Source organism: Raphanus sativus, unplaced genomic scaffold (assembly GCF_000801105.2).
Source record: "Raphanus sativus cultivar WK10039 unplaced genomic scaffold, ASM80110v3 Scaffold0778, whole genome shotgun sequence".
Lineage (NCBI taxonomy): Eukaryota > Viridiplantae > Streptophyta > Magnoliopsida > Brassicales > Brassicaceae > Raphanus > Raphanus sativus.
The window spans coordinates 1-25,345 of record NW_026616094.1 but is presented as its reverse complement, the minus strand read 5'-3'; the positions used below and the strand labels follow the sequence as shown (position 1 = coordinate 25,345).

Here is a 25,345-nt window from a genome sequence, read left to right as displayed (position 1 = left end):
GCTTATTTCCTTTTTTAGCGAGCTGCGACTCAACTAGGTTAGATCTAGGATTCAAGACTAGCGAGGATCGACAGCTCTTACAGCCGAGATCTCGACCTGTTGTCCAAACGCTCTCCGCAGATTCGGAAATAAGATTCTTTCTTTTTGCTCTATTTATTTTCCGCATTTATTCTCAAATTAGATTTGTCTTAACTCTGTCGTGCGTGGCCCAGCAGATAGCCGGGATCCTCGGGGAAAACTAGGTCAATTTAGTTTTCCTACGTATTAACTTAACTAAAATCGACAGTGCGAATTTCGGTTCCCACAACCTTCACGGTTTCTGGGGCATTCCAAAATTGTTCTATGGGCGTCCTAGTTCCACACGGTTAAAAACTTACTGGGGTTTTAATATTAGACTCGTATTAGATTGAAAAATGAAAAATAAAAAGGTGTGCAACACGAGGACTTCTTGAGAGGTCACCTATCTTAGTACTACTCTCGCCCAAGCACGCTTAACTGCGGAGTTTTGATGGGATCCGGTGCATTAGTGCTGGTATGAACGAACCCGTTAGTACATGCATGACTCGCGATTCCATATATCCTTATTGTTCGAATATTTTGACTGGATGGACGTGGGACCCACATGATTGGTTGGTAGTTTTGTCTAGCGGAAAGTGCATCGTTAATGATGTAGAACACATCAACAAGTAAAAAACAACACTCGGAAAGACCGCATAGCAGGTTTTATACGGCCACCAAAGTTCAGCAGCCCGTTTGAGTGTCAAAACGATTGAATTTGGCCTCGAAAAAACGCGACAACCATTCACTGACCTTTATGGTTTCTAGGGCTTTCCGAAATTGTGCTATGGGCGTCGTAGTTCAACATGGTTCAAAAGTTACGGGATTTTCAATATTAGACTCGTTGTAAATTGAAAAATGAAAAATAAAAAGGTGTGAACCACGAGAACTTCCCGGGAGGTCACCTATCCTAGCACTACTCTCGCCCAAGCACGCTTAACTGCAGAGTTCTGATGGGATCCGGTGCGTTAGTGCATGTATGATCGCACCCGTTAATACATGACTCGCAATTTCATATATCCTTTTAATCCGAGAGTCCGAGTAGATTTGTGTGGGGCCCACCTGATTTTTTTTTAAATTTTTTCATGAATCAAAATGTATGTATATAGATGTAGGAAACTGCAAAAAACACCCGGAAACAGCGAATCGCATCTCAATCACGGCCGGTAACATTCGACAGCCTGTTTGAGACTCTAAACGGCTGAATCTGGGCTCGAAAAATTGCCACATAAGGTCCCATCTAAGTTCCTAACCATTCTAGGTTCCGTACCATGCATAGTTCTAAAATAAAAAGAAATGAATTTTTAGAATTTACCAGTGATTGCTTTGAATGGCCCTGCCTCTTCCACATCTTTGGACAGCTCATAAACCCTTGGAGTTGAGGTCTGACCCCGGTTCTGATCCGGCCTGCTACCCCCACTCCTGTTCTTGTTCTGTCCATCCGCTTGTCTTGGACAGTCCTTCTTGAGATGACCCTTAAGACCACATGTATGGCAAGTCCGGTCACTTCCCACATTTGGGCACTCTCGAGCAAAGTGTCCCATCTTACCACAACGAGTGCAAGCGCCCATGGCTCTCCAGCACTCACCATAGTGGTTTCTACCACACTTAGAGCACACAGGCTTACCACTTGAGGTTTTACCCTCTTCAGCCTGGTCCCTCTTTCTCTTCCGGTCACCACTTTGCCCAGGAGCCACCACCACACTCTTCACTTTGTGCTTAGCCTCTTCTGCAAGGTTAGTCTCCAGCATAGCCATCCTTTCAACCAGTTCAGTCACATTGGAGAAGGTCCGGACTGAGCAGTAGGTCTTGAGTTCAGGCCTAAGGCCGCGGATGAACCTTCGGACCTGTACTGCCTCATCCTCCAACTCCCTTCCCACAAAGCGCCTGAGCCTGTTGAACTCTTCCTCATACTCTCTGACCGCCCTACGCCCTTGAACCAAGTCCAAGAACTTAGCCTCCAAACGGTCCCATGATTCAGCTGGGAAGTACTTGTGGTTGAACTCCACTTCAAAGTCTGCAAAGCGCTCAATGGAACCATTGGTACGTTTGTCCAAAGCTATCCACCAGTTGTGTGCATCACCCTCCAGGAAGTGCACTGCAATGTCCCTTTGGTACTCCTCAGGGCACCGGGTTGACTTGAAGTTTCTAACCAACCGGTCTCTCCATTCATCCGCCTCCATGGGGTCAACACTTCCAGCAAAGTGCTTTGTCCCTAGGCGAGATATGTGCTCTAGGACCTTCAGGTAGTCCACTTTCTTAGCTGATCCAGATGGTGGATCCAGCTCAATCACTTCAGCTACTGGTAACACTCGACCACCAGCTCCACCACTTCCACCAGCTCTCACTTGAGCTTGTGTGGCTTGACCCACGGATGAGTTTACCACTGGTGTGAGTACCTGAGTCATGGCTACCATCTGACTACCCATTAGCCTAATGGCAGCCAGTATCTCCTGCATGGAGGGTTCAGTCCCTTGATCACCCGGACCAGTCCGTCCATCAGCCATGATGTTTGGATCAGCTCGGTGACCAATCTCTAAGGACTCAGCCTCTCCATCCTGATCATTCCTGTGCTGCCCACTAGCTGCACCTAGCTGGCTTCCAGCTCCCTCCAGTTGCCTTCCGGCCTCATTCAGCTGACCATCCACTCCATCCAGCTGAACCTCAGTTTGGTTAACTTGGGTTTCAGTCAGGATGGCGTCTCCTGTCCGACCCGTAGGAGGAACTGACAGCACCACACTTGGGTTAGGTACTGATGCATCTCCAGCACCAGACGCCCAGCCCCATCCTTAGCCTTACGAGTCCGCTTCTTAGTTCCCTTAGGACACATCAAAACCAAACACAATCCAAATGTTAGTCTTGATTAAAACTTTGCAAACTTCAAACAACCTTAAGATAAGCAAAACTAAACATTGTCAAGAGACCCAGCCGGATGTGTGATGACCTGCCCCTAACCCAACAGTCTAGAATCAAGCATGCTCTGATACCAACTTGTAAGACCCGAACATGGATTCCATGATCCAACCAGTCCAAGTACTTACCTAGATGTCTAAGTGCAGTTAAGCCGGTTTAGGTCCAATAGTTTCTAAGTCATTTTCATTTCATTTGAGGTTCATAAACAACAAGTACATTGCGGAAGCATAAAAGAAAGATCATTTCATATATATAAGTCAATGTGATCCATACAAATCATTCATATCACACAAGTTACACAATAGGCTATCATAAGTTCAATTCTAACTAGACACACATCACACATCCATCCACGGCCAAGTCTTCAAGACTCCTTAGCTTTACCACGATCACTGCTTGTTCCTGAAAACAAACCCACAACACATGAATACATTTATGAACCGATATCCTAACATCAGTACTAACAATACATGGTTCCGGACCCTAAATCACATCTCAGTCCCAAATCTGACCACTCTAAATACTCGACCAAAAACTAAATAAAATTCATGATAAATCCTGATAATTCTAAACTAAGAGAATGGTCCAATTGGATTCCTCAGAACCGGCCTCAATCATATCGATCCTGACCATGAACCGCCAAACCGGCCACATTGAACCATCTCCAAATCAATGATATAAATTGAATCTATCACTTTGATAATTCATTATAAATCCCAACTAAGAGATTACAATCGCCAAACCCCAATAATTCCCTTGGGAACCATGAGATCGGTTCACACATGCCCAACCAAGGCCATGGAGAGATTACTCTGATCTAACCAAGGCTTGGGGGTCTGTCCGCGGTTTTAAAACCTCAGACTTCATCAGAATATGGTAGGGAAGGGATTGAGAAAGAGAAAGATGAGAATAGATGCAACCAACACATCATGGTTCAATCGGCCAGACCATATAAACCCATGGTCTTGGGCGATAACCATCCGGAGTGCATCACTAACCTTAGGCGTGCGTTCCTCTGCGCCCCCATCCTTCTCTGATTCCTTCCTCTTATCCTTATCACTTTTTCCCCCTGCCATAGCCTTGCCTGAATCTTCCCACTGCCTGAATCTCACCGGAATAACCACACGGTCCGTTTGCCTTACCGCCGGTTCTTCTTTCTTTCTTTTCTGGTGTGATTTTGGCAGAGGTTTGCCTAGTAATTTTCGTGTTTCAAATCGATGTGCAGAGACTCCTATTTATAGGAAATGCCATCGACAACCGTTTGAACCGAACGGTTACACGGTTTTGGGCGAATGGACACAAACGGTTCCATTCACATCCCTTCGGCCAAACCGCCTCTAACTGCTTCCAACCGCTCTCCTTGATCGATCTCCAGCTGCCAGTACTTAACCAAGCACCTGACTCACTTGCTAAGCTCCATGGTCACACCAGACCATGTCACCACCGAGCCGGACCCATAACCGCTCATGGTCCGGTCCAACCGCCCAAGAGCCAAACACTTCACCTAGCTGAGGTGAGCTGGTCACTAGCTTCCCCAGCTGAGTGAGCTGACCCTCCAGCTACTGGAGCTGTCCCAGACTTGTCCGAGCTTCATTGAGCTTGCCTCACTCCTTTCCTAGCTGCCCGAGCTTCCTAACCTCAACGGCCAGCTACCAAAACACTTGTCCAGCTCCTTTGAGCTTTCCTTTCCTCATTCCTGGTTAAGTCTCAGCTTTCCTGATGCACTTAACCCCATTTCTGGACCATGATACGCTTGCCTTTAGGTCTCATGACCTGGCTGGTGCTTGTCCTCGCACCATGGTCCGTTCTGATGGCACTATCTAGAACTTGGGACATGACATGACTCGCGATTCCATATATGATTATTGTTCGGATATTTCGACTGGATGGACGTGGGACCCACATGATTGGTTGGTAGTTTTGTCTAACGAAAAGTGCATCGTTAATGATGTAGAACACAGAAACAAGTAAAAAACACTAGGAAAGACCGCATAGCAGATTTTCAACGACCACCAAAGTTCAGCAGCCTGTTTGAGTGTCCAAACGGTTGAATTTGGCCTCGAAAAATCGCGACGGCCTATTTCCGACCTTCACGGTTTCTGGGGCATTCCGAAATTGTTCTATGGGCGTCCTAGTTCCACACGGTTAAAAACTTACTGGGGTTTTAATATTAGACTCGTTTTAGATTGAAAAATGAAAAATAAAAAGGTGTGCAACACGAGGACTTCCCGAGAGGTCACCTATCCTAGTACTACTCTCGCCCAAGCACGCTTAACTGCGGAGTTTTGATTGGATCCGGTGCATTAGTGCTGGTATGAACGAACCCGTTAGTACATGCATGACTCGCGATTCCATATATCCTTATTGTTCGAATATTTTGACTGGATGGACGTGGGACCCACATGATTGGTTGGTAGTTTTGTCTAGCGGAAAGTGCATGTTAATGATGTAGAACACATCAACAAGTAAAAACAACACTCGAAAAGACCGCATAGCAGGTTTTATACGGCCACCAAAGTTCAGCAGCCCGTTTGAGTGTCAAAACGATTGAATTTGGCCTCGAAAAATAGCGACAACCTCTCACTGACCTTTATGGTTTCTAGGGCTTTCTGAAATTGTGCTATGGGCGTCGTAGTTCAACACGGTTCAAAAGTTATGGGGTTTTCAAGATTTGACCCGTTTCAAATTGAAGAAAAAAACTAAAAAAGGGGTGCAACACGAGGACTTCCTGGGAAGTCACCCATCCTAGTACTACTCTTGCCCAAGCACGCTTAGCTGCGGAGTTCTGATGGGATCCGGTGCATTAGATCTGATATGATCGCACCCTTTAGTACATGACTCGCGATTCCATATATCATTATTGTTCAGATATTTCGACTGGATGGACGTGGGACCCACATGATTGGTTGGTAGTTTTGTCTAACGGAAAGTGCATCGTTAATGATGTAGAACACAGAAACAAGTAAAAAAAACACTAGGAAAGACCGCATAGCAGATTTTCAACGGCCACCAAAGTTACGGCCACCAAAGTTCAGCAACCCGTTTGAGTGTCAAAACGATTGAATTTGGCCTCGAAAAATCACGACAACCGTTCACTGACCTTTATGGTTTCTAGGGCTTTCTGAAATTGTGCTATGGGCGTCGTAGTTCAACACGGTTCAAAAGTTATGGGGTTTTCAAGATTTGACCCGTTTCAAATTGAAGAAAAAAAACAAAAAAAGGGGTGCAACACGAGGACTTCCCGGGAGGTCACCCATCCTAGTACTACTCTTGCCCAAGCACGCTTAGCTGCGGAGTTCTGATGGGATCCGGTGCATTAGTGCTGATATGATCGCACCCTTTAGTACATGACTCGCGATTCCATATATCATTATTATTCGGATATTTCGACTGGATGGACGTGGGACCCACATGATTGGCTGGTAGTTTTGTCTAACGGAAAGTGCTTCGTTAATGATGTAGAACACATAAACAAGTAAAAAACACTAGGAAAGACCGCATAGCAGATTTTCAACGGCCACCAAAGTTCAGCAGCCCGTTTGAGTGTCCAAACGGTTGAATTTGGCCTCGAAAAATCGCGACGGCCTACTTCCGACCTTCACGGTTTCTGGGGCATTCCGAAATTGTTCTATGGGCGTCCTAGTTCCACACGGTTAAAAACTTACTGGGGTTTTAATATTAGACTCGTTTTAGATTGAAAAATGAAAAATAAAAAGGTGTGCAACACGAGGACTTCCCGAGAGGTCACCTATCCTAGTACTACTCTCGCCCAAGCACGCATAACTGCGGAGTTTTGATTGGATCCGGTGCATTAGTGCTGGTATGAACGAACCCGTTAGTACATGCATGACTCGCGATTCCATATATCCTTATTGTTCGAATATTTTGACTGGATGGATGTGGGACCCACATGATTGGTTGGTAGTTTTGTCTAGCGGAAAATGCATCGTTAATGATGTAGAACACATCAACAAGTAAAAAACAACACTCGGAAAGACCGCATAGCAGGTTTTATACGGCCACCAAAGTTCAGCAGCCCGTTTGAGTGTCAAAACGATTGAATTTGGCCTCGAAAAATCGCGACAACATTTCACTGACCTTTATGGTTTCTAGGGCTTTCTGAAATTGTGATATGGGCGTCGTAGTTCAACACGGTTCAAAAGTTATGGGGTTTTCAAGATTTGACCCGTTTCAAATTGAAGAAAAAAAAAAAAAAAAAAGGGGTGCAACACGAGGACTTCCCGGGAGGTCACGCATCCTAGTACTACTCTTGCCCAAGCACGCTTAGCTGCGGAGTTCTGATGGGATCCGGTGCATTAGTGCTGATATGATCGCACCCATTAGTACATGACTCGCGATTCCATATATCATTGTTGTTCGGATATTTCGACTGGATGGACGTGGGACCCACATGATTGGTTGGTAGTTTTGTCTAACGGAAAGTGCCTCGTTAATGATGTAGAACACAGAAACAAGTAAAAAAAAACACTAGGAAAGACCGCATAGCAGATTTTCAACGGCCACCAAAGTTCAGCAGCCCGTTTGAGTGTCCAAACGGTTGAATTTGGCCTCGAAAAATCGCGACGACCTATTTCCGACCTTCACGGTTTCTGGGGCATTCGGAAATTTTTCTATGGGCGTCCTAGTTCCACACGGTTAAAAACTTACTAGGGTTTTAATATTAGACTCGTATTAGATTGAAAAATGAAAAATAAAAAGGTGTGCAACACGAGGACTTCCCGAGAGGTCACCTATCCTAGTACTACTCTCGCCCAAGCACGCTTAACTGCGGAGTTTTGATGGGATCCGGTGCATTAGTGCTGGTATGAACGAACCCGTTAGTACATGCATGACTCGCGATTCCATATATCCTTAATGTTCGAATATTTTGACTGGATGGACGTGGGACCCACATGATTGGTTGGTAGTTTTGTCTAGCGGAAAGTGCATCGTTAATGATGTAGAACACATCAACAAGTAAAAAACAACACTCGGAAAGACCGCATAGCAGGTTTTATACGGCCACCAAAGTTCAGCAGCCCGTTTGAGTGTCAAAACGATTGAATTTGGCCTCGAAAAATCGCGACAACCTTTCACTGACCTTTATGGTTTCTAGGGCTTTCTGAAATTGTGCTATGGGCGTCGTAGTTCAACACGGTTCAAAAGTTAAGGGGTTTTCAAGATTTGACCCGTTTCAAATTGAAGAAAAAAACTAAAAAAGGGGTGCAACACGAGGACTTCCCGGAAGGTCACCCATCCTAGTACTACTCTTGCCCAAGCACGCTTAGCTGCGGAGTTCTGATGGGATCCGGTGCATTAGTGCTGATATGATCGCACCCTTTAGTACATGACTCGCGATTCCATATATCATTATTGTTCGGATATTCCGACTGGATGGACGTGGGACCCACATGATTGGTTGGTAGTTTTGTCTAACGGAAAGTGCATCATTAATGATGTAGAACACATAAACAAGTAAAAAAACACTAGGAAAGACCGCATAGCAGATTTTCAACGGCCAACAAAGTTCAGCAGCCCGTTTGAGTGTCCAAACGGCTGAATTTGGCCTCGAAAAATCGCGACGACCTATTTCCGACCTTCACGGTTTCTGGGGCATTCCGAAATTGTTCTATGGGCGTCCTAGTTCCACACGGTTAAAAACTTACTGGGGTTTAATATTAGACTCGTATTAGATTGAAAAATGAAAAATAAAAAGGTGTGCAACACGAGGACTTCCCGAGAGGTCACCTATCCTAGTACTACTCTCGCCCAAGCACGCTTAACTGCGGAGTTTTGATGGGATCCGGTGCATTAGTGCTGGTATGAACGAACCCGTTAGTACAAGCATGACTCGCGATTCCATATATCCTTATTGTTCAATATTTTGACTGGATGGACGTGGGACCCACATGATTGGTTGGTAGTTTTGTCTAGCAGAAAGTGCATCGTTAATGATGTAGAAGACATCAACAAGTAAAAAACAACACTCGGAAAGACCGCATAGCAGGTTTTATACGGCCACCAAAGTTCAGCAGCCCGTTTGACTGTCAAACTGATTGAATTTGGCCTCGAAAAATCGCGACAACCTATCACTGACCTTTATGGTTTCTAGGGCTTTCCGAAATTGTGCTATGGGCGTCGTAGTTCAACACGGTTCAAAAGTTACGGGATTTTCAATATTAGACTCGTTGTAAATTGAAAAATGAAAAATGAAAAATAAAAAGGTGTGAACCACGAGACTTCCCGGGAGGTCACCTATCCTAGCACTACTCTCGCCCAAGCACACTTAACTGCAGAGTTCTGATGGGATCCGGTGCATTAGTGCATGTATGATCGCACCCGTTAATACATCACTCGCAATTCCATATATCCTTTTAATCCGAGAGTCCGAGTAGATTTGCGTGGGGCCCACCTGATTTTTTTAAAAAATTTTGATGCATCAAAATATATGGATATAGATGTAGGAAATTCCAAAAAACACCCGGAAACAGCGAATCACATCTCAATCACGGCCGGTAACATTCGACAGCCTGTTTGAGGCTCTAAACGGCTGAATTCGGACTCGAAAAATCGCCAGCCTATTCACTGGCCTTGATGGTTTTGGGGGCTTTCTGAAATGGTGCTGTGGGCGTCGTAGTTCCACACGGTTCAAAAGTTATGGGGTTTTCAAGATTTGATCCGTTTCAAATTGAAGAAAAAAATATCAAAAGGGGTGCAACACGAGGACTTCCCGGAAGGTCACCCATCCTAGTACTACTCTCACCCAAGCACGTTTAACTGCGGAGTTCTGATGGGATCCGGTGCATTAGTGCTGGTATGATCGCACCCGTTAGTACATGACTCGCAATTCCATATATCCTTTCAATCATAGAGTCCGAGTAGATTTGCGTGGGGTCCACCTGATGCTTTTTTCATTTTTTTCATGCATCAAAATGTATGGATATTGATGTAGGAAACTTCAAAAAACACCCGGAAACAGCGAATCACATCTCAATCACGGCCGGTAACATTCGACAGCCTGTTTGAGGCTCTAAACGGCTGAATTCAGACTCGAAAAATCGCCAGCCCTATTCACTGGCCTTGATGGTTTTGGGGGCTTTCTGAAATGGTGCTGTGGGCGTCGTAGTTCCACACGGTTCAAAAGTTATGGGGTTTTCAAGATTTGACCCGTTTCAAATTGAAGAAAAAAATATCAAAAAGGGGTGCAACACGAGGACTTCCCGGAAGGTCACCCATCCTAGTACTACTCTTGCCCAAGCACGCTTAGCTGCGGAGTTCTGATGGGATCCGGTGCATTAGTGCTGATATGATCGCACCCTTTAGTACATGACTCGCGATTCCATATATCATTATTGTTCGGATATTTCGACTGGATGGACGTGGGACCCACATGATTGGTTGGTAGTTTTGTCTAACGGAAAGTGCATCATTAATGATGTAGAACACATAAACAAGTAAAAAAACACTAGGAAAGACCGCATAGCAGATTTTCAACGGCCAACAAAGTTCAGCAGCCCGTTTGAGTGTCCAAACGGCTGAATTTGGCCTCGAAAAATCGCGACGACCTATTTCCGACCTTCACGGTTTCTGGGGCATTCCGAAATTGTTCTATGGGCGTCCTAGTTCCACACGGTTAAAAACTTACTGGGGTTTTAATATTAGACTCGTATTAGATTGAAAAATGAAAAATAAAAAGGTGTGCAACACGAGGACTTCCCGAGAGGTCACCTATCCTAGTACTACTCTCGCCCAAGCACGCTTAACTGCGGAGTTTTGATGGGATCCGGTGCATTAGTGCTGGTATGAACGAACCCGTTAGTACAAGCATGACTCGCGATTCCATATATCCTTATTGTTCAAATATTTTGACTGGATGGACGTGGGACCCACATGATTGGTTGGTAGTTTTGTCTAGCAGAAAGTGCATCGTTAATGATGTAGAACACATCAACAAGTAAAAAACAACACTCGGAAAGACCGCATAGCAGGTTTTATACGGCCACCAAAGTTCAGCAGCCCGTTTGAGTGTCAAAACGATTGAATTTGGCCTCGAAAAATCGCGACAACCTATCACTGACCTTTATGGTTTCTAGGGCTTTCCGAAATTGTGCTATGGGCGTCGTAGTTCAACACGGTTCAAAAGTTACGGGATTTTCAATATTAGACTCGTTGTAAATTGAAAAATGAAAAATGAAAAATAAAAAGGTGTGAACCACGAGAACTTCCCGGGAGGTCACCTATCCTAGCACTACTCTCGCCCAAGCACGCTTAACTGCAGAGTTCTGATGGGATCCGGTGCATTAGTGCATGTATGATCGCACCCGTTAATACATGACTCGCAATTCCATATATCCTTTTAATCCGAGAGTCCGAGTAGATTTGCGTGGGGACCACCTGATTTTTTTTTAAAATTTTTGATGCATCAAAATGTATGGATATAGATGTAGGAAACTGCAAAAAACACCCGGAAACAGCGAATCACATCTCAATCACGGCCGGTAACATTCGACAGCCTGTTTGAGGCTCTAAACGGCTGAATTCGGACTCGAAAAATCGCCAGCCCTATTCACTGGCCTTGATGGTTTTGGGGGCTTTCTGAAATGGTGCTATGGGCGTCGTAGTTCCACACGGTTCAAAAGTTATGGGGTTTTCAAGATTTGACCCGTTTCAAATTGAAGAAAAAAATATCAAAAGGGGTGCAACACGAGGACTTCCCGGAAGGTCACCCATCCTAGTACTACTCTCACCCAAGCACGTTTAACTGCGGAGTTCTGATGGGATCCGGTGCATTAGTGCTGGTATGATCGCACCCGTTAGTACATGACTCGCAATTCCATATATCCTTTCAATCCTAGAGTCCGAGTAGATTTGCGTGGGGTCCACCTGATGCTTTTTTTCATTTTTTCATGCATCAAAATGTATGGATATTGATGTAGGAAACTTCAAAAAAACACCCGGAAACAGCGAATCACATCTCAATCACGGCTGGTAACATTCGACAGCCTGTTTGAGGCTCTAAACGGCTGAATTCGGACTCGAAAAATCGCCAGCCCTATTCACTGGCCTTGATGGTTTTGGGGGCTTTCTGAAATGGTGCTGTGGGCGTCGTAGTTCCACACGGTTCAAAAGTTATGGGGTTTTCAAGATTTGACCCGTTTCAAATTGAAGAAAAAAATATCAAAAAGGGGTGCAACACGAGGACTTCCCGGAAGGTCACCCATCCTAGTACTACTCTTGCCCAAGCACGCTTAGCTGCGGAGTTCTGATGGGATCCGGTGCATTAGTGCTGATATGATCGCACCCTTTAGTACATGACTCGCGATTCCATATATCATTATTGTTCGGATATTTCGACTGGATGGACGTGGGACCCACATGATTGGTTGGTAGTTTTGTCTAACGGAAAGTGCATCATTAATGATGTAGAACACATAAACAAGTAAAAAAACACTAGGAAAGACCGCATAGCAGATTTTCAACGGCCAACAAAGTTCTGCAGCCCGTTTGAGTGTCCAAACGGCTGAATTTGGCCTCGAAAAATCGCGACGGCCTATTTCCGACCTTCACGGTTTCTGGGGCATTCTGAAATTGTTCAATGGGCGTCCTAGTTCCACACGGTTAAAAACTTACTGGGGTTTTAATATTAGACTCGTATTAGATTGAAAAATGAAAAATAAAAAGGTGTGCAACACGAGGACTTCCCGAGAGGTCACCTATCCTAGTACTACTCTCGCCCAAGCACGCTTAACTGCGGAGTTTTGATGGGATCCGGTGCATTAGTGCTGGCATGAACGAACCCGTTAGTACATGCATGACTCTTGATTCCATATATCCTTATTGTTCGAATATTTTGACTGGATGGACGTGGGACCCACATGATTGGTTGGTAGTTTTGTCTAGCGGAAAGTGCATTGTTAATGATGTAGAACACATCAACAAATAAAAACAACACTCGAAAAGACCACATAGCAGGTTTTCTACGGCCACCAAAGTTCAGCAGCCCGTTTGAGTGTCAAAACGATTGAATTTGGCCTCGAAAAATCGCGACAACCTTTCACTGACCTTTATGGTTTCTTGGGCTTTCTGAAATTGTGCTATGGGCGTCGTAGTTCAACACGGTTCAAAAGTTATGGGGTTTTCAAGATTTGACCCGTTTCAAATTGAAGAAAAAAATTAAAAGGGGTGCAACACGAGGACTTCCCGGGAGGTCACCCATCCTAGTACTACTCTCGCCCAAGCACGCTTAGCTGCGGAGTTCTGACGGGATCCGGTGCATTAGTGCTGATATGATCGCACCCTTTAGTACATGACTCGCGATTCCATATATCATTATTGTTCGGATATTTCGACTGGATGGACGTGGGACCCACATGATTGGTTGGTAGTTTTGTCTAACAGAAAGTGCATCGTTAATGATGTAGAACACAGAAACTAGTAAAAAAAACACTAGGAAAGACCGCATAGCAGATTTTCAACGGCCACCAAAGTTCAGCAGCCCGTTTGAGTGTCCAAACGGTTGAATTTGGCCTCGAAAAATCGCGACGACCTATTTCCGACCTTCACGGTTTCTGGGGCATTCCGAAATTGTTCTATGGGCGTCCTAGTTCCACACGGTTAAAAACTTACTGGGGTTTTAATATTAGACTCGTATTAGATTGAAAAATGAAAAATAAAAAGGTGTGCAACACGAGGACTTCCCGAGAGGTCACCTATCCTAGTACTACTCTCGCCCAAGCACGCTTAACTGTGGAGTTTTGATGGGATCCGGTGCATTAGTGCTGGTATGAACGAACCCGTTAGTACATGCATGACTCGCGATTCCATATATCCTTATTGTTCGAATATTTTGACTGGATGGACGTGGGACCCACATGATTGGTTGGTAGTTTTGTCTAGCAGAAAGTGCATCGTTAATGATGTAGAACACATCAACAAGTAAAAAAACACTCGGAAAGACCGCATAGCAGATTTTATACGGCCACCAAAGTTCAGCAGCCCGTTTGAGTGTCAAAACGATTGAATTTGGCCTCGAAAAATCGCGACAACCTATCTCTGACCTTTATGGTTTCTAGGGCTTTCCGAAATTGTGCTATGGGCGTCGTAGTTCAACACGGTTCAAAAGTTACGGGATTTTCAATATTAGACTCGTTGTAAATTGAAAAATGAAAAATGAAAAATAAAAAGGTGTGAACCACGAGAACTTCCCGGGAGGTCACCTATCCTAGCACTACTCTCGCCCAAGCATGCTTAACTGCAGAGTTCTGATGGGATCCGGTGCATTAGTGCATGTATGATCGCACCCGTTAATACATGACTCGCAATTCCATATATCCTTTTAATCCGAGAGTCCGAGTAGATTTGCGTGGGGCCCACCTGATTTTTTTTAAATTTTTTCATGCATCAAAATGTATGTATATAGATGTAGGAAACTGCAAAAAACACCCGGAAACTGCGAATCGCATCTCAATCACGGGCGGTAACATTCGACAGCCTGTTTGAGGCTCTAAACGGCTGAATCTGGGCTCGAAAAATTGCCAGCTCTATTCACTGGCCGTGATTGTTTTGGGGGCTTTCCGAAATGGTGCTGTGGGCGTCGTAGTTCCACACGGTTCAAATATTATGGGGTTTTCAAAATTTGACCCGTTTCAAATTGAAGAAAAAAAAATAAAAAAGGGGTGCAACACGAGGACTTCCCGGAAAGTCACCCATCCTAGTACTACTCTTGCCCAAGCATGCTTAGCTGCGGAGTTCTGATGGGATCCGGTGCATTAGTGCTGATATGATCGCACCCTTTTGTACATGACTCGCAATTCCATATATCATTATTGTTCGGATATTTCGACTGGATGGACGTGGGACCCACATGATTGGTTGGTAGTTTTGTCTAACGGAAAGTGCATCGTTAATGATGTAGAACACAGAAACAAGTAAAAAAAACACTAGGAAAGACCGCATAGCAGATTTTCAACGGCCACCAAAGTTCAGCAGCCCGTTTGAGTGTCCAAACGGTTGAATTTGGCCTCGAAAAATCGCGGCGACCTATTTCCGACCTTCACAGTTTCTGGGGCATTCCGAAATTGTTCTATGGTCGTCCTAGTTCCACGCGGTTAAAAACTTACTGGGGTTTTAATATTAGACTCGTATTAGATTGAAAAATGAAAAATAAAAAGGTGTGCAACACGAGGACTTCCCGAGAAGCCACCTATCCTAGTACTACTCTCGCCCAAGCACGCTTAACTGTGGAGTTTTGATGGGATCCGGTGCATTAGTGCTGGTATGAACGAACCCGTTAGTACATGCATGACTCGCGATTCCATATATCCTTATTGTTCGAATATTTTGACTGGATGGACGTGGGACCCACATGATTGGTTGGTAGTTTTGTCTAGCGGAAAGTGCATCGTTAATGATGTAGAACACATCAACAAGTAAAAAACAACACTCGGAAAGACCGCATAGCAGATTTTATACGGCCACCAAAGTTCAGCAGCCTGTTTCAGTGTCAAAACGATTGAATTTGGCCTCGAAAAATCGCGACAACCTATCACTGACCTTTATGGTTTCTAGGGCTTTCCGAAATTGTGCTATGGGCGATGTAGTTCAACACGGTTCAAAAGTTACGGGATTTTCAATATTAGACTCGTTGTAAATTGAAAAATGAAAAATGAAAAATAAAAAGGTGTGAACCACGAGAACTTCCCGGGAGGTCACCTATCCTATCACTACTCTCGCCCAAGCACGCTTATCTGCAGAGTTCTGATGGGATCCGGTGCATTAGTGCATGTATGATCGCACCCGTTAATACATGACTCGCAATTCCATATATCCTTTTAATCCGAGAGTCCGAGTAGATTTGCGTGGGGCCCACCTGATTTTTTTTAAAATTTTTTGATGCATCAAAATGTATGGATATAGATGTAGGAAACTGCAAAAAACACCCGGAAACAGCGTATCGCATCTCAATCACGGCCGGTAACATTCGACAGCCTGTTTGAGGCTCTAAACGGCAGAATTTGGGCTCGAAAAATCGCCAGCTCTATTCACTGGCCTTGATTGTTTTGGGGCCTTTCCGAAATGGTGCTGTGGGCGTCGTAGTTCCACACGGTTCAAAAGTTATGGGGTTTTCAAGATTTGACCCGTTTCAAATTGAAGAAAAAAAATAAAAAGGGGTGCAACACGAGAACTTCCCGGGAGGTCACCCATCCTAGTACTACTCTCGCCCAAGCACGTTTAACTGCAGAGTTCTGATGGGATCCGGTGCATTAGTGCTGGTATGATCGCACCCATAAGTACATGACTCGCAATTCCATATATCGTTTTAATCCGAGAGTCCGAGTAGATTTGCGTGGGGTCCACCTGATGCTTTTTTCATTTTTTTCATGCATCAAAATTTATGGATATTGATGTAGGAAACTTCAAAAAACCCCCGGAAACAGCTAATCACATCTCAATCACGGCCGGTAACATTCGACAGCCTGTTTGAGGCTCTAAACGGCTGAATTCGGGCTCGAAAAATTGCCAGCCCTATCCACTGGCCTTGATGGTTTTGGGGGCTTTCCGAAATGGTGCTGTGGGCGTCGTAGTTCCACACGGTTCAAAAGTTATGGGGTTTCAAGATTTGACCCGTTTCAAATTTAAGAAAAAAAAATAAAAAAGGGGTGCAACACGAGGACTTCCCGGAAGGTCACCCATCCTAGTACTACTCTTGCCCAAGCACGCTTAGCTGCGGAGTTCTGATGGGATCCGGTGCATTAGTGCTGATATGATCGCACCCTTTAGTACATGACTCGCGATTCCATATATGATTATTGTTCGGATATTTCGACTGGATGGACGTGGGACCCACATGATTGGTTGGTAGTTTTGTCTAACGGAAATTGCATCGTTAATGATGTAGAACACAGAAACAAGTAAAAAAACACTAGGAAAGACCGCATAGCAGATTTTCAACGGCCACCAAAGTTCAACAGCCCGTTTGAGTGTCCAAAGGGTTGAATTTGGCCTCGAAAAATTGCGACGCCCTATTTCCGACCTTCACGGTTTCTGGGGCATTCCGAAATTTTTCTATGGGCGTCCTAGTTCCACACGGTTAAAAACTTACTGGGGTTATAATAGTAGACTCGTTTTAGATTGAAAAATGAAAAATAAAAAGGTGTGCAACACGAGGACTTCCCGAGAGGTCACCTATCCTAGTACTACTCTCGCCCAAGCACGCTTAACTGCGGAGTTTTGATGGGATCCGGTGCATTAGTGCTGGCATGAAAGAACCCGTTAGTACATGCATGACTCTTGATTCCATATATCCTTATTGTTCGAATATTTTGACTGGATGGACGTGGGACCCACATGATTGGTTGGTAGTTTTGTCTAGCGGAAAGTGCATCGTTAATGATGTAGAACACATCAACAAGTAAAAAACAACACTAGAAAAGACCACATAGCAGGTTTTATACGGCCACCAAAGTTCAGCAGTTTGTTTGAGTGTCAAAACGATTGAATTTGGCCTCGAAAAATCGCGACAACCTTTTTACTGACCTTTATGGTTTCTTGGGCTTTCTGAAATTGTGCTATGGGCGTCGTAGTTCAACACGGTTCAAAAGTTATGGGGTTTTCAAGATTTGACCCGTTTCAAATTGAAGAAAAAAAACTAAAAAAGGGGTGCAACACGAGGACTTCCCGGGAGGTCACCCATCCTAGTACTACTCTTGCCCAAGCACGCTTAGCTGCGGAGTTCTGACGGGATCCGGTGCATTAGTGCTGATATGATCGCACCCTTTAGTACATGACTCGCGATTCCATATATCATTATTTTTCGGATATTTCGACTGGATGGACGTGGGACCCACATGATTGGTTGGTAGTTTTGTCTAACGGAAAGTGCATCGTTAATGATGTAGAACACAGAAACTAGTAAAAAAAACACTAGGAAAGACCGCATAGCAGATTTTCAACGGCCACCAAAGTTCAGCAGCCCGTTTGAGTGTCCAAACGGTTGAATTTGGCCTAGAAAAATAGCGACGACCTATTTCCGACCTTCACGGTTTCTGGGGCATTCCGAAATTGTTCTATGGGCGTCCTAGTTCCACACGGTTAAAAACTTACTGGGGTTTTAATATTAGACTCGTATTAGATTGAAAAATGAAAAATAAAAAGGTGTGCAACTGGTATTCGTGTTCACGCACACCAATTAACCTAATGTGCACACTACCACAATCGAATGGTATGTCGATGTAGCACTTTAGGATCGAATCCACAGAGACCAACGATTACACTTTAGTTCTATGGGATCAATACTTAGCTAAAACAATGATGGGGTTTTGAGATTGAGGTTTCGTGAGAAACAAGTAACAAGATTAATTAAAGTTCGCAAATTAAAAAGAAGCCAGCCTAGGGTTACTTCATCGGGTATCAATACTTGTGAGCCAAACAATTATTCAAGTGCTAATAAGAACAGTCTAGAACTCGGATCACTCAAGTAGAACAGCCCACTGTCGTGGTACTGCTCCCTATGCTGATCGATCTCACCGTCTAACTGTCGTTGAGGTGAGAAGCGATCGCAAGCAATAGAGATCAAGTCCGATAGGTTCACAAAACACCCTAATATCTACTTTCGCTGATTAGGGATGCAATGCTCATTCAAAACAGATCTAACAACCTATTACACGGTTAATGAACAGGTTAAACCTATGATCTAACATTAAGCGGCCAGTTTAATGCAAGCAATAAGAACAGTTATGAATGAAGACAATCAATGGATTCACTTATCTATGTTTAACTCACGAAATCAACACCCTAGAACCCTAGACAAGCTAGCCGACTACTCAGCCATGAACATAGAAAACACAGAGTTCATAGATGAATAATACTGCATAAATATAACAGAAACAAAGAGAGGGTTCAGGATGATCTTCTCTAAAACGAGAGAGAGAGAGAGATCCTTCTCCCTTTACAAGGTATGAAATCACCAAGTAAAAAGCTCTAGAGTCTGTTTCTCTATGAAAAGTAGCGTAGCATGATGTAGAAAAATAGAAAAAGAAGTTATATCAAAAGCCACAGGCGGCCAGAGAGAAAAAGAGGATAATTAGGGCAAATCCCGAGATGTTGTATTTTCCTTATTCGTCCGGAACAACCGCGGGATCACTCCGTCTGCTTGTTCCGCTTGATCGGGAACAGTCATCAGACTGTTCTGCGTGAAAATCACCAAACTGCACTGTTTTCTGCTTCTTTTGTTCCAGCAGGTCCATCTCCCATCCAGTGCAACTCCATACCTGTAATGACTCGAAAAGGACTAGAATGACTCGATAAAGACTTGAAAACCAATTAGAAAACATATATACAATGATGTATAAAACACCATATATCAATTCCCCCAGACTTAGATCCTTGTTTGTCCTCGAACAAGACCAAGTATCAAGAACAGGGAGAAAGGTTTGAAAGTGTGGGAACTCTCCTATTCTCAGCAACCATACCTTAACCACGAATCTCTGAACCATACAAGCAGTAAACTAGGACAACACACCCTTACCAGAACCCCACTGACTGCTGTTCGAAAATCGGCTCCATACTCTACATCTCAAACCTGAAAAAGCAACACTATCGAGACAGAACTCCCTACATTCATTTAAGAGCAGCGTGAGCTTCTCATCACAGGCACTATTCAGGGTAGACGGGCTAGGTGTGGAACAGGCTAATTTTATGGTGGAGCTAAAGAGTGTTTAGGGGATACCAACTTTTCGTAGTGGATGCAGGATATCGCGCAAAATAGTCGTGAGAGGACGGCTCCATTGATGTCCACAGCCCCTTACTCGTTTTGCTATCTCAGGAGCGACTGTTCTTTTCTTTCGAGAACAATCATCAGACTGCTCCGCTCATCTGTCTGCTCCTCATCCCTTCATATTGATACCCACTCTTCTGCTCGACCTTTCCAGTGGCTCATGTATCCTGAATTCTTCTCCTTCTCCATCACCATATGCTAAATAAAATGAAAGATAGATTTTTTTTTTTTTTTTTAATTTTTTTTAAGTACAAAAAGAGATGATGAGGTGACGAAGAAGGAGGTAACACGTGATGTCAAGGATGCCACTGGTGGTTTTGATTCAAATCATTCTGGTTCTCCACCCATGTTCTTGAACAGCTCATTGGTTATGGAGTGGTTGCTCCCTTAATCTGCTTGTTCTCCTTCTGGCTGAATCTGCGCAGCAGTAACGAGTAAGAGGCTGCGTCGATCCTTTCCTCTCCGACCTTTTTGCACATATCTGCACATATAACACTGAAAAACAAATGCATGAAGGTGGAATAAAGGCTAAGGTGCAGGGTGGGAACTAGCTAAAGATGAGCTTGCCACTCAGGAACAACAAGATGGATAGAAAGAATAAGAAGTCCTGAGTGTAGTTCTCGTTTCCCTGATCTAGTGCCCATAACAAGAAGAATTTCAGTCAAGATTAGGTTCAAGTTAGGTGGAGTTAAGTCTACCCAGTGTAACCTGATCGGCTGAGAACTTCTGGAGAATCAAGTGAGATATGTCAGGGTGTTCCAGGTCCACATGTGTGTCTTTTGCCACTGCTAAAGTCACTGAATAAGACAACTAAAGCACGAGGTGGTTAGTGATCAACACAGAATAAGGTCCTAATTCCCACAAAACTTTGACTGACTCGATCCTAAAAACTGATTCAGACTGACTCAAAAGAAAAACAAAAGAAAGAAACGAGTTAGTAAACGACGAAGACCCTCCCCCAGACTTACTTCACAACGTCTCGGTGTGAAAATAAATCAGAGAGAAGGTGAAAAAAGCATATACAAATTTTTTTTTTTGGTCGAGATACTTACCTGGAGCGGGTGCTCCGAAAAATTCTGGGTGTTCTGTCGCCAGATTTTCACCTGGGCGGTTGTTCTTGGCTCTTGCAGAACAGGGAGCTCCGTTTCTGCAACCCAGAATTTTTCGAAGTATCTCGAATTTTTCTGCTTTTTGACCTGAAACTCAATAAACTAAAACGAAAATAAGCAAACAAAAACAAAACCAAGTTATATTTACACTTACCAGTGGGTTGCCTCCCACCAAGCGCTTGGTTAAAGTCATTAGCTTGACTTGGTGACAGGGATCAGTCAGGTTGAGCATGAGGGCTTGTTCCAAAACAAGCTCCACAATCTGACATGTTCAGCTTCAAAACTCTGCTCAACAACCCTTTCACAGCAGCTTCTCCTTTCTCTTTCAGCTCATCAGTGAGAATAACTCTGACTTTAGAGAAAGGTTTAGAGGTACCCTTGCACTTTACCTCATACTCAATGGATTTCTCATCACACCAGCGAGGTGTCAAAGTCATAGTAGGATTTCCTTTGACCCTTTTCTTCTGGACTTTCTCTTTCACCCTTGCATTCCTACTGCGTTTCTTGGTATCATTGTGAGGATCTCCATTCAGAACTTCCTTGAACTCACTGTTTTTATCAAGCTCCTTCCTTGGAACAACCTTCAGCTTTTCTCCACTGAACACTGAGATGCAAGAGGCGTGTAGTTTCTGAAATCTGGTGGGAACAGCCTGATAAAAGACATTCTTGTTGATGTGGGAGAAGGAGACTCTCTTATTAGGCATATCAACGATTGCTCCCACTGTCGCCATAAATGTCCTTCCTAAAATCAAAGGCATCTCATGATCCTTGTTCATCTCAACAACCTGAAATTCAGTATGGAGAACACAGTCCCCAACTTGGACAGGAAGGTTGCGAATAGTGCCATAAGGAACTGCTCTGGAAGAGTTTGCAAAAGTCAGAGTCACCTTAGAAGGCTCAACATCAGCAATGCCTAACTTGTCTACAATCGCCTTTGAGACAAGATTCACACAAGATCCAGAGTCACAAAGAGCTTCCTCAAATTCTACTCCAGCAATAGAACATGGAAAAGAAAATTTTCCAGGGTCATCAACCTTAGGCAACACCTTCAGGTGTCTAAGTGGAATCGGATAGGGAACCTTAGGAACATAGACTCGCACTGGTGGAATATCAGTAGATCTGTCGGGAGCGGGAGCAGTCGTGGGAGCAGTCACGGGAGCAGTCACTCTAGAGCTAGCAGACTGCTCTGTTCTCTGTTCTGCGCCCAGAACAGTCTTAGCGAACAGTTGTTCCGCTTGTTTTTCCTCAGATTTCTCACGTCTCTGCTCGATTGCATTACAGTGCTCAACCCTAGGATTCATCACACTTTTTCCACGAATGATCTCTTGCTGTCTTTTAACAGTTTCAGCAGTTTGAGCAAGCTGAACATCAATCTTCTTTATGTGGTTGCTCACAGTATCATATTTTGAATTCAGCTCGGTGAACATGTTGTCCATCCTGATGTTGATGTCTGTGGTAACCTGATTCAGTGCCTTGACCTGAAGTTGCTGGCTCTGGAGCATCTGCTGCATCATAATGTTCAGATTTTTCAGATCATCTGGCGGACTGTTCCCTGCAGTCGGAGCACTCGCGGCTGGAACTACTTGCTGATTGCTCTGCGGGATGGTGTTCTGATACCCAGATCCTTGTGCCTGGTTGTTCTGCAGTAGCTGATCGACCTTAGCTGTTAGCTCATCAATTTTCTGGGTGTGTACACTGTTCCCTTTCTTGGAGCGGTTGCTCTCCTGATTCTCATTGGCTGAGCTAGCTGCCATGTTCTCAATCAGCTTGAGCGCTCCATCAGTGGTCTGAGTCATGAAGTCTCCATTGCTCGAAGAGTTTAGAGCACCTTGGTATTTCCAGTCCACCCCATCATAGAAAATGCCCAGGAGGTAATCATCATCAAATCCATGGTGAGGGCATTCTCTCTGGTAGTCATTGAAGCGCTCCCATGCGTCACAAAAAGGCTCATCATGGAGCTGTTTGAATGAAGTGATCTTGTTCCTCAATGCAGCTGTTCTCGCCTTAGAGTAGAAATGGTTGAGGAACGCTGATCGGACCTGTTCCCATGAAGTGAGAGAGCCGGTAGGGAGGGAGTTCAACCACCGTGCAGCTTTTCCATCAAGAGAGAATGGGAATAGCATGCACTTGATGTAGTCTGGTGGCACACCATTCGCACGAGTAAAACTGCAGACTTTTTCAAAATTCTCAATATGCTCCATTGGAATTTCTGCAGAGAGACCAGAGAACACTTTTCTCTGCACCAGATCAATCAGAGCAGGCTTGATCTCGAAGTCCTGCCTGGTGCAGAGTGGAGGAACAATGGCAGAGCGCGTAGTAGGAATGTTCCGCGGAAGGTTTCTCTCCCCGATTGGAACAGTCTGCGCTGCTTGTTCCTGCCGCGCGAGAGCAGCCTGTTGAGCAGATTGTTCGCAGCTGCTTGCTGAGCTTGGATGGTCTGCTGCATCTGAAGCATCTGCTGTTGCATCAGTTGCATTGCTGCAGCGAGATCATCCTGATGACCGTGATCACCCATGGTGGTGTCAGTAGGCCTTGGCTGTTGTCTGTTCTGATTTTCTAAACCTTGCGATCTCCTGCAACAAAGAGAAAAGAGCAAGTTAGAGGTCTTAGACTAAATAAATAACCGAAAAATAAAGGTAAAAAGATGGTCCCCGGCAACGGCGCCAAATTGATATTCGTGTTCACGCACACCAATTAACCTAATGTGCACACTACCACAATCGAATGGTATGTCGATGTAGCACTTTAGGATCGAATCCACAGAGACCAACGATTACACTTTAGTTCTATGGGATCAATACTTAGCTAAACAATGATGGGGTTTTGAGATTGAGGTTTCGTGAGAAACAAGTAACAAGATTAATTAAAGTTCGCAAATTAAAAGAAGCCAGCCTAGGGTTACTTCATCGGTATCAATACTTGTGAGCCAAACAATTATTCAAGTGCTAATAAGAACAGTCTAGAACGGGATCACTCAAGTAGAACAGCCCACTGTCGTGGTACTGCTCCCTATGCTGATCGATCTCACCGTCTAACTGTCGTTGAGGTGAGAAGCGATCGCAAGCAATAGAGATCAAGTCCGATAGGTTCACAAAAACACCCTAATATCTACTTTCGCTGATTAGGGATGCAATGCTCATTCAAAACAGATCTAACAACCTATTACACGGTTAATGAACAGGTTAAACCTATGATCTACATTAAGCGGCCAGTTTAATGCAAGCAATAAGAACAGTTATGAATGAAGACAATCAATGGATTCACTTATCTATGTTTAACTCACGAAATCAACACCCTAGAACCCTAGACAAGCTAGCCGACTACTCAGCCATGAACATAGAAAACACAGAGTTCATAGATGATAATACTGCATAAATATAACAGAAACAAAGAGAGGTTCAGGATGATCTTCTCTAAAACGAGAGAGAGAGAGAGATCCTTCTCCCTTTACAAGGTATGAAATCACCAAGTAAAAAGCTCTAGAGTCTGTTTCTCTATGAAAAGTAGCGTAGCATGATGTAGAAAAATAGAAAAAGAAGTTATATCAAAAGCCACAGGCGGCCAGAGAGAAAAAGAGGATAATTAGGGCAAAATCCCGAGATGTTGTATTTTCCTTATTCGTCCGGACAACCGCGGGATCACTCCGTCTGCTTGTTCCGCTTGATCGGGAACAGTCATCAGACTGTTCTGCGTGAAAATCACCAAACTGCACTGTTTTCTGCTTCTTTTGTTCCAGCAGGTCCATCTCCCATCCAGTGCAACTCCATACCTGTAATGACTCGAAAAGGACTAGAAAGACTCGATAAAGACTTGAAAACCAATTAGAAAACATATATACAATGATGTATAAAACACCATATATCAGCAACACGAGGACTTCCGAGAGAGGTCACCTAATCCTAGTACTACTCTCGCCCAAGCACGCTTAACTGTGGAGTTTTGATGGATCCGGTGCATTAGGGCTGGTATGAACGAACCCGTTAGTAACATGCATGACTTCGCGATTCCATATATCCTTATTGTTCGAATATTTTTGACTGGATGGACGTGGGACCCACATGATTGGTTGGTAGTTTTGTCTAGCGGAAAGTGCATCTTTAATGATGCAGAACACATCAACAAGTAAAACAACACTCGGAAAAGACCGCATAGCAGATTTTATACGGCCACCAAAGTTCAGCAGCCCGTTTGAGTGTCAAACGATTGAATTTGGCCTCGAAAAATCGCGACAACCTATCACTGACCTTTATGGTTTCTAGGGCTTTCCGAAATTGTGCTATGGGCGTCGTAGTTCAACACGGTTCAAAGTTACGGATTTTCAATATTAGACTCGTTGTAAATTGAAAAATGAAAAATGAAAAATAAAAAGGTGTGAACCACGAGAACTTCCCGGGAGGTCACCTATCCTAGCACTACTCTCGCCCAAGCATGCTTAACTGCAGAGTTCTGATGGGATCCGGTGCATTAGTGCATGTATGATCGCACCCGTTAA

The 25,345-nt window shown here is 44.2% G+C and overlaps 22 non-coding genes and 8 pseudogenes across 22 annotated transcripts; 1 reads left to right on the top strand and 29 right to left on the bottom strand.

Annotated features, from left to right (window-relative positions):
- Positions 1–427: 427 nt before the first annotated feature.
- LOC130503048 (5S ribosomal RNA) lies at positions 428–546 on the bottom strand. Its single transcript, XR_008940618.1, has one exon. It is a non-coding gene; the product is annotated as a 5S ribosomal RNA (ribosomal RNA).
- A 383-nt stretch (positions 547–929) lies between these two features.
- LOC130503052 (5S ribosomal RNA) lies at positions 930–1,048 on the bottom strand (annotated as a pseudogene).
- Positions 1,049–5,177: 4,129 nt separating this feature from the next.
- On the bottom strand, positions 5,178–5,296 carry LOC130503049 (5S ribosomal RNA). The gene has a single exon (XR_008940619.1). It is a non-coding gene; the product is annotated as a 5S ribosomal RNA (ribosomal RNA).
- Positions 5,297–5,677: 381 nt separating this feature from the next.
- On the bottom strand, positions 5,678–5,796 carry LOC130503040 (5S ribosomal RNA). The gene has a single exon (XR_008940610.1). It is a non-coding gene; the product is annotated as a 5S ribosomal RNA (ribosomal RNA).
- A 394-nt stretch (positions 5,797–6,190) lies between these two features.
- Positions 6,191–6,309, bottom strand: LOC130503061 (5S ribosomal RNA). The gene has a single exon (XR_008940623.1). It is a non-coding gene; the product is annotated as a 5S ribosomal RNA (ribosomal RNA).
- A 376-nt stretch (positions 6,310–6,685) lies between these two features.
- On the bottom strand, positions 6,686–6,804 carry LOC130503053 (5S ribosomal RNA; annotated as a pseudogene).
- A 386-nt stretch (positions 6,805–7,190) lies between these two features.
- Positions 7,191–7,309, bottom strand: LOC130503038 (5S ribosomal RNA). Its single transcript, XR_008940608.1, has one exon. It is a non-coding gene; the product is annotated as a 5S ribosomal RNA (ribosomal RNA).
- Positions 7,310–7,688: 379 nt separating this feature from the next.
- Positions 7,689–7,807, bottom strand: LOC130503044 (5S ribosomal RNA). Its single transcript, XR_008940614.1, has one exon. It is a non-coding gene; the product is annotated as a 5S ribosomal RNA (ribosomal RNA).
- A 383-nt stretch (positions 7,808–8,190) lies between these two features.
- Positions 8,191–8,309, bottom strand: LOC130503036 (5S ribosomal RNA). Its single transcript, XR_008940606.1, has one exon. It is a non-coding gene; the product is annotated as a 5S ribosomal RNA (ribosomal RNA).
- Positions 8,310–8,685: 376 nt separating this feature from the next.
- Positions 8,686–8,804, bottom strand: LOC130503042 (5S ribosomal RNA). The gene has a single exon (XR_008940612.1). It is a non-coding gene; the product is annotated as a 5S ribosomal RNA (ribosomal RNA).
- Positions 8,805–9,193: 389 nt separating this feature from the next.
- On the bottom strand, positions 9,194–9,311 carry LOC130503057 (5S ribosomal RNA; annotated as a pseudogene).
- Positions 9,312–9,679: 368 nt separating this feature from the next.
- Positions 9,680–9,798, bottom strand: LOC130503060 (5S ribosomal RNA). Its single transcript, XR_008940622.1, has one exon. It is a non-coding gene; the product is annotated as a 5S ribosomal RNA (ribosomal RNA).
- A 371-nt stretch (positions 9,799–10,169) lies between these two features.
- On the bottom strand, positions 10,170–10,288 carry LOC130503035 (5S ribosomal RNA). Its single transcript, XR_008940605.1, has one exon. It is a non-coding gene; the product is annotated as a 5S ribosomal RNA (ribosomal RNA).
- A 377-nt stretch (positions 10,289–10,665) lies between these two features.
- LOC130503041 (5S ribosomal RNA) lies at positions 10,666–10,784 on the bottom strand. Its single transcript, XR_008940611.1, has one exon. It is a non-coding gene; the product is annotated as a 5S ribosomal RNA (ribosomal RNA).
- Positions 10,785–11,174: 390 nt separating this feature from the next.
- On the bottom strand, positions 11,175–11,293 carry LOC130503051 (5S ribosomal RNA; annotated as a pseudogene).
- Positions 11,294–11,663: 370 nt separating this feature from the next.
- LOC130503054 (5S ribosomal RNA) lies at positions 11,664–11,782 on the bottom strand. Its single transcript, XR_008940620.1, has one exon. It is a non-coding gene; the product is annotated as a 5S ribosomal RNA (ribosomal RNA).
- A 372-nt stretch (positions 11,783–12,154) lies between these two features.
- Positions 12,155–12,273, bottom strand: LOC130503034 (5S ribosomal RNA). Its single transcript, XR_008940604.1, has one exon. It is a non-coding gene; the product is annotated as a 5S ribosomal RNA (ribosomal RNA).
- Positions 12,274–12,650: 377 nt separating this feature from the next.
- On the bottom strand, positions 12,651–12,769 carry LOC130503045 (5S ribosomal RNA). The gene has a single exon (XR_008940615.1). It is a non-coding gene; the product is annotated as a 5S ribosomal RNA (ribosomal RNA).
- Positions 12,770–13,149: 380 nt separating this feature from the next.
- On the bottom strand, positions 13,150–13,268 carry LOC130503043 (5S ribosomal RNA). Its single transcript, XR_008940613.1, has one exon. It is a non-coding gene; the product is annotated as a 5S ribosomal RNA (ribosomal RNA).
- A 378-nt stretch (positions 13,269–13,646) lies between these two features.
- On the bottom strand, positions 13,647–13,765 carry LOC130503046 (5S ribosomal RNA). Its single transcript, XR_008940616.1, has one exon. It is a non-coding gene; the product is annotated as a 5S ribosomal RNA (ribosomal RNA).
- Positions 13,766–14,153: 388 nt separating this feature from the next.
- On the bottom strand, positions 14,154–14,272 carry LOC130503056 (5S ribosomal RNA; annotated as a pseudogene).
- A 370-nt stretch (positions 14,273–14,642) lies between these two features.
- On the bottom strand, positions 14,643–14,761 carry LOC130503039 (5S ribosomal RNA). The gene has a single exon (XR_008940609.1). It is a non-coding gene; the product is annotated as a 5S ribosomal RNA (ribosomal RNA).
- A 378-nt stretch (positions 14,762–15,139) lies between these two features.
- On the bottom strand, positions 15,140–15,258 carry LOC130503047 (5S ribosomal RNA). Its single transcript, XR_008940617.1, has one exon. It is a non-coding gene; the product is annotated as a 5S ribosomal RNA (ribosomal RNA).
- Positions 15,259–15,648: 390 nt separating this feature from the next.
- On the bottom strand, positions 15,649–15,767 carry LOC130503058 (5S ribosomal RNA; annotated as a pseudogene).
- A 369-nt stretch (positions 15,768–16,136) lies between these two features.
- Positions 16,137–16,255, bottom strand: LOC130503032 (5S ribosomal RNA). Its single transcript, XR_008940602.1, has one exon. It is a non-coding gene; the product is annotated as a 5S ribosomal RNA (ribosomal RNA).
- A 370-nt stretch (positions 16,256–16,625) lies between these two features.
- Positions 16,626–16,744, bottom strand: LOC130503033 (5S ribosomal RNA). The gene has a single exon (XR_008940603.1). It is a non-coding gene; the product is annotated as a 5S ribosomal RNA (ribosomal RNA).
- Positions 16,745–17,121: 377 nt separating this feature from the next.
- On the bottom strand, positions 17,122–17,240 carry LOC130503050 (5S ribosomal RNA; annotated as a pseudogene).
- A 385-nt stretch (positions 17,241–17,625) lies between these two features.
- LOC130503037 (5S ribosomal RNA) lies at positions 17,626–17,744 on the bottom strand. Its single transcript, XR_008940607.1, has one exon. It is a non-coding gene; the product is annotated as a 5S ribosomal RNA (ribosomal RNA).
- Positions 17,745–22,737: 4,993 nt separating this feature from the next.
- On the top strand, positions 22,738–22,844 carry LOC130503059 (small nucleolar RNA R71). Its single transcript, XR_008940621.1, has one exon. It is a non-coding gene; the product is annotated as a small nucleolar RNA R71 (small nucleolar RNA).
- A 2,377-nt stretch (positions 22,845–25,221) lies between these two features.
- On the bottom strand, positions 25,222–25,340 carry LOC130503055 (5S ribosomal RNA; annotated as a pseudogene).
- Positions 25,341–25,345: the final 5 nt, after the last annotated feature.